Genomic DNA, 7,166 nt, shown 5'->3' on the forward strand with positions numbered 1-7,166 from the left:
TGGTCTCACAGAAAAAGTTCGGACTCAACGTTTGTAAACGCTTAGAAGCGTTCTTTAAATGCACAGAGTGAAAGAACAAATGGGGACGCTAAGAAACAATTGTTAAATACACAAACTAGAGAGTGCACCATGTGAGAAAATGGGAAGTGAGTGTGTACTGAAACTTTTGTTTAAAGTATTAGAGGAAAGTGTAATTTTCAGTCCTCAATCTAGTTAACATAATAGTAGTTGGAGGATACGGGCATCGATCCCGCTACCTCTCGCATGCTAAGCGAGCGCTCTACCATTTGAGCTAATCCCCCAAGACACAGAAACATTTTTTTCTTGTACTTTCTTTTATGCCAAGAACTTCCACTGTTTTTTTTTTTTTCCACACAAGTTACCTGCTATAAGAAAACCGTGAGTCTAATATCTTCTAACTGCTCAAAAGTGTAGGGAGTGAACTGAGAGTCTGAAAACAGGTGAAAGTGAGAAAAACACTTGTGTTTCCGCCCGGTTTCGAACCGGGGACCTCTCGCGTGTTAGGCGAGCGTGATGACCACTACACTACGGAAACGTCTTAGAAAGTTGTTTCTCCCTACTTTCTACACGTAGATTCTAAGGTTTCTTAGCAAATGGTTTGATGATGGCATTCTTTGTATATGTATGTATTACGGGGTAGCTAAGTCAATGTAAGTATGGTGGCTGTGCCCCTCTATCTCTAGCCCTTGGTGACCCCACTATTCTCTGCTATTGCCAATCGAATACTCAGATTTCACGCTGTAAGTGAAGTCCTGTAGAAGCTGTTCCTCTGTGGCTGGCTTAACTCACTTAACACCTTGTCCTCAGCTTCTTCATTCCAGTGACTGCAAGTGACAGAGCCTCTTTAGGAAGGGCGGAGTAGCTAACGTTCCGTGTGTGTCTGCTGTATTTTCATCTGTCCGTTGATAGACAGTGGTTTGGTTTTGTATTTTGTTTATTAGGAGTAATCCTGCTGTGAATGTGAAGGCACGAGTGTCCCAGAAGATAAGGATTCATTACCATGGACAAAGCAAGTATGAGCTCAGGACTTTGGTAATGTTCCCCATTGCTAAATTTCTAGAGGAATTGTCATGCTTGTGTCTTTAGTGTCTGTAATCATTTATATCCTATTAAAATTATGCAAACATCTTCTTTTCTCCATACATCAGCAACAGCAGCTCTTTTCCGTTTTTGAGGATGGATAGCAAATGCCTGAAGTGTGACGCTCCCGCCTGCTCGCTCAGCTGGCTCCCTTCTTCCTGGTTCATTTGGAGCAGCACCCTCAGTGTCTACAGTAATTGACATTAGATTAACGTCTGCTTGCATGAGGGAAGGGCTGAAGCAATGTTAGCATCGGGCAAAAGATTCACTCATGGTCTGGGTAGTGCACAGACGTCCACAGAATACAATCATATTTTCATTTCTCAAGGAAGGCTCTGGCTGTCCTACTGCCTGGTACACAATTTGCATTTTGACACTTTACCTTCAGAATTTTCTTTCCATTTTAAGTGGCTGTTTATCTTTGAGGGTAGAGTTGGTGCTCGGCAAATGTCAATTAAGGATATTAACAGCCAAGCAAGGCTGGTTCCAGTCAATAAAAATGCACTCCTCAAAAGAATGTCCAGAACAATACTTTGTGTGTGTGTATGTGTGTGTATCTGCTTGTGTCTGGGTGTGTCTCACTGACCTGCACATTGACAGACTGTCATTGACTCAAAGTTTTCATGAGGTAGAACAGAGGATTGGGACATAAGGTTCCAATACTGAGTTATGAGAGAGCTAGCCTAGGAATCTTTCAGCAGTAAGCAGCTTAAATGAGGTGGTTTTATTATCACACCCACAAACCTGGGGACAGAAATAACAGTGGCTACTGTAGTGTCTTCTGATGTCATTGGGATCTATGCTCCTCCTGATGACCTGGGCTCCTAACACTCACATGGCAGTTCATGTCAGCATCAGGGGATATATTGTCCACTGTGCACAGACATACATGAGGGTCATTTAAAGATCACTTTTAAAAAATGAGAGCACTCTTCCTCATATTTAACCTCATCAGTCTGTAACTAATTTCCAGGGATAGCCTTCACATAAACAAACTAATCCATGGTCCATATCGCCAACTGAGATGCAGCAAGTATGGGCACAATGACCTTAACTGCACACGACTCCACTCTGCATTACAAGTAGGAGTCCGCTAGCTTTGGCTGTGACTCCACACCACAGATCCCACAGCTAGTTATGAAGTCATAATGCACTTTCTGAACTGGAAATATCCTAAGAATGCAAAGTACAGAGTTCTTAAGCCAGTTGAAGTAGCAGGCTCCACTTGCTCCACAGGACAGGGCACTAGCCTTAAACACCCAACTTTGGAAACTGGTAATTTATCTACAAAATGAATTCAATAACATTTCTCTTCTTCTTCCTCTTCTCTTCCTCCTCCTCTTCTTCCTCCTCTTCCTCCTTTTCCTCCTCTTCCTCCTCCTCCTCTTCTTCCTCCTCTTCCTCTTCTTCTTCTTCCTCCTTCTCATCTTCCTCCTCTTTCTCTTTTTTTCCTTATTGTTGTTTTTGTTTTTGAGACAGGGACTCAGCGTGTAGCTCTGTCTGTCCTGGAACTAACTATGTAGACCAGGTTGGTCTTGAATTCACAGAGATATGCCTGCCTCCCAAGTACTGAGATTAGAGGTTTGTACAAAGTCCAGCCAACACTTGCTTTTGTCAATGTTTCATTATTGGGCTCTAGTCACACAGACCAACCACAGATTAGTATCTTTCCCCTTAACTTTCACTCTGTTCTTACCATTGTTCCTGTAGAAGAGGCTTGACGTGGACAGAGTAGGCTCACAGAGACCCAGGAGAAGATGTAATTCTGCTTTTATTAGCTATGTGACTGTTTAGACCAAGAACTTCCTGACACTCCTTATCATTGTCATAAGCAGATGACATTTCCTAACCTGGTTGTCAAAGCAAACATTACAGGTAGTAGAGTGCAGAAAGTGTACTATTTAGGATTCTTATAAAACCTCTCCTCACAGAACTCAAAGAATTAGTGAATATTTGTTTACCAAACTGAAAGACTAACGAGTCAAGGATAACGTTAGATCTTCACACTAATAACACCAGGGTAAAAACATCAACAATTACTGTAAAACAGGAGGAGCTACTCCAGAGATAAGACAGTGCTTCGGCCCCACAGAAGCAGGATGCTCACCTTAGGAGGGGAAGTCAGGGGAAGCCAGCCTGACATTCTATGTGACTTAATCTTGAAGGAGAAATGCACTTGAGCTTGTGAGGAAGGGAACAAGGGGCCAGGAGTTCAGGCTGTTGGAAGAGAAGTTTCAGAAGGTGCTGAGGAAGGCAGTCCAAGTGACAGAACCATGGTGTCGTTTGGATTGATGAAGGAGAATAGAGACAGGAAAAGTGGCTGGAAAGGCAGATGGGATGGATCCATGAAGGGCTCATACACTGGTCAGTGTTTGTTTTCTAGGTATGGTTTTGGATTTCTTGTTTTTCAAACTGTGTATATATGTATACATATCCACTTTCTTGTATGCATGCCATGTGCTAATAAAATGTAAAACATTAAAATAATTATGTTAATGCTAATTCATCATCATTGTTCTTGTTTATTAAGTTAAAAGATTTATCTCACAGATGAGAAGGTAACATAGCCTTCACAGCTTGGCATTTTAGATTTGAGGGTAGCAGTGCTGCCAGAGGTAAACACCAGCGTGGGAAAGACATTCCAGGTATGCTGACAGTCTGGATGGAAATGGCTAAGTACTGTACTGACCCAAAGGTGAGAGCAGGGCCCGAAGAGGAGCAAAACTCAGGCAGTGGCAGGAGAGACAGGACTGAATAATTTATTAAAATGCTACATATAGAGAATTTAGGATACTTCTAGTATTTAAGGATCAGGAAATTTTATAAATCTTCATTGAAGGCAAAGATGATTTGGAAAGTAACGTTACTAATATGAAACTTCAGGCACTGTCAAAATTGGTACTGATTTTTAACATACTTCAATCTCTCCTGTTTTTTCTCTCACATGTATACAACATTTTACACAATTTTTACTGGCTTCTCCTCCATCCCCTGATTATATAATATGGAAGTATCCACTGTACTATCAGGAAATTATCACATTGCCCTCCCCCCACCTCGTCTTAGTTAGGGTTTTTACTGTTGTGAACTTGCCATGACCAAGGCAACTCTTATAAGCACCGCATTTAATTGGGGCTGGCTTACGTGGTCAGAGGCTCAGTCCATTATCAAGGTGGAAGTGTGGCAGCATTCAGGCAGAGCAGAAGAAGCTGAGAGTTCTAGATCTTCATATGAAGGTCACTATGGGAAGACTGGTTTCCAAGCAGTCCCGACTGGAGTCTTAAAGCCCATGTCCACGGTGACACGTTTCCTCAAACAAGGCCACACCTCCAAATAGTGTCACTTCCTGGGATAAACATATTCAAACCACTGCACCCCCAAAATAGACTTTTCTTTTGGATTGATTTTGCTCCTAATTGTAACTTTCATTGGCTGTGTCAACTATAAATGTAAATACAAATCTTCTAGTGGCCTCTTTGTCCTGTTTAAAATATAGTCATTAGTCCATTTTTCATGTCATTTGTATAATTTTTGGCTTACTTCTGTAGCGTCATGATTTTCTATGAATATTTGTGATTTAATCAAAACATCATCTTCTTTAATCCTCAGAAAGCTTACAATTAATTGTCCTCCTCCCATTTCCAGTTTTATAGTTAGAAAGATATACCCTCAAATCTTTGCTTCAAACTAGTTAGAAACTGGAGATCTCATGTTAGTAATTCTGGCTTGTTTCCTACAGTAAATTAATTGACTACAACTTATTGGGACCTCTATACTATACTGGATGCCAGTGAGCATAACTGTCTTAATGTCTTCATAAACATCTTTTGCATTCTGACATCAGAAGGAAGAGAATTCCACCAAAGCATTGTACTTATGGTCATTCCCATCTCCTGATCAACATTTGTCTCAGAGGGATTATGGCACGTTATCTATCTATCTATCTATCTATCTATCTATCTATCTATCTATCTATCTATCTGTATCTATCTAATTTTAATATTGCAAACAGACTTTGGGTCATAAAACTGGCCTTCTTTCAAGTGTGGCCAATCAGAGCCCCTTAAATTCATATACTGTATCCAGGAGAAATCCACCATTTCCTATTTCCAGAGCTGCCAGGGACACACCAGATGCTATATTCTCTGACAGCAGCAAAACTGTGAGAGAAATAAGGTGAGAAGGGCAAGGTGTCCTAACAGAATGAGTTCCAGGAACTATTCAAAAAGTCTCTTGAGTAGCCTTGGTCTCACCCAGCTTCTTTAGAGTCTGTTAGCTACTTCACATCTCTTCTATTGTAGAAGGCTTTACTATCCATACTGGAAAGAATAGGATTAATATAGTGATGGAAATGTTTTATTTGTAAAATTTACAGAGGCAGAGACTTCTTAATTAGAACTCAGACTTCACAGGTAGAGAGAGAGCATTATCAATATTAGAAACAGAGGCTAAGGGTCTCAGAGATGCTGGTATAGGGAGGAGTAGGCTTATAGAGTCTTCCAGAAGAGGAGAATGCATTTCATTGAAGTCTTCAAGAGCCAGAATACATTCACCTGTTTCCTCCTCAAAGTTAATGGTGCTTTCTCTTCTTATGAAAACCTAAGTTCTTGTTCCTAACCAATATCTGATTAGTTACTCTCCCTAGTCTTACGCAGTAGTTAACAAGAGCAAGTATGTGGCTGTGAACTCTTAACCATAAGTAAGACATGGCATTGTACTGAAATTAGTCTTGTCATCTGATGGATATCATCTCTCTCCAGTTCCTCTCCCTTTTTGTGAGTGACTTCACTTTGATCACCAATATTCTTTTGGATTTGACTTGTCTTGATTGCCATGAAGCACCTCAAAGACAGTGGTGAGAGCTGAAGGGAGAAACAGAAGTTCTTTGAGGAAAGAATGATGGTATTAAAAACAAATACTTGATCCTTCCTATGATGGTTGATTCTGTCAGTCTGGCATAAGCTACAATTACTTGGGGAAGAGTGTCATTGAGGGATTATGCAGACCAGGTGAGCCTGTAGGCTTGTCTCTGTGGGATTATCTTGTTTTCTTTTTTGTTTTCTGAAGACAGGGTCTCACTATGTAGCTCTGTCTGACCTGGAACTCACTATGTAGACCAGGCTGGCCTTGAACTCACAGAGATGCTCCTGCTGCTGCCTCCCAAGTGTTGGGGTTAAAGGTATGTACTACTACCCCTGGCTGAGGCTTTTTTGATTACATTACTTGTGCTTAAAAATTATCAATGCTCAGACAGTCAGTGGACTCAGAACCTGTCCCAACTTCAACAGAAAAAAGTGCCAGGGTCACTTGCTGGATGAGGACCATATGGTGCTGCATGCCAGAATGAGAGTGGAGTGAAGGCAGGCAATTGTCAGATTCCTGGTGGTTTATTTAGTGTCAAAAAATTCAGAAAGTACAGCAGCAATGCAAGTAACAATTAGACACTTGTCACTCTGAGAGAAAAGGAGACGATAATTCATCAGCTATCCTGGCCTATTGCACACAGATGGAATTCCAAAAGCTTTGGTTGTTGTTATTTAGGTTCCTTGCACTTTAATTTTTTTTTCTGAATCCTCCTTTTCCTTCTCCTGAAAAGCTTTCTGATAGATAAGACTAACTCCATCTTAAGAATAGAAGCCAGATTGTTACAAGGTCAAAATAAGCTCATTCCTGTTTCCTATAAAACTTAGGTTTCACCCATGTCTTGACCCATTTTCTGAAATATGACATGTTCTACACTCTATGGAATTTGACTCACTCCCTGTGTTAGGATTTCTATTGCTGTGAAAAGATACCATGACCATGGCAACTCTTATAAAAGAAAATATTTAATTAGAGCTGACTTACCATACAGAGGTTTAGTCCATTATCATCATGGCAGGAAACATGGCAGTATGCAGGCAGATGTGGTGCTGGAGAAGGAGCTGAGAGTTCTACATCTTGATCCACAGGCATCAGGAAGACAATTGACTTGAGGTTCTGAGACTTCAAAGTCTTCCCCCACAGTGACACACATCCTTCAGCAAGGAGATACCTACTCTAACAAGGCCACACCTTCTAATAGT

General features: G+C 40.9%; 2 non-coding genes across 2 annotated transcripts; both read right to left on the bottom strand.

Annotated features, from left to right (window-relative positions):
- Positions 1 to 229: 229 nt before the first annotated feature.
- On the bottom strand, positions 230 to 302 carry Trnaa-agc. Its single transcript has one exon. It is a non-coding gene; the product is annotated as a tRNA-Ala (tRNA).
- A 181-nt stretch (positions 303 to 483) lies between these two features.
- Trnav-aac lies at positions 484 to 556 on the bottom strand. Its single transcript has one exon. It is a non-coding gene; the product is annotated as a tRNA-Val (tRNA).
- Between the last annotated feature and the right edge of the window lie 6,610 nt (positions 557 to 7,166).

This window comes from Grammomys surdaster, unplaced genomic scaffold (assembly GCF_004785775.1).
Source record: "Grammomys surdaster isolate TR1022 unplaced genomic scaffold, NIH_TR_1.0 267, whole genome shotgun sequence".
NCBI classification, from domain to species: Eukaryota; Metazoa; Chordata; class Mammalia; order Rodentia; family Muridae; genus Grammomys; species Grammomys surdaster.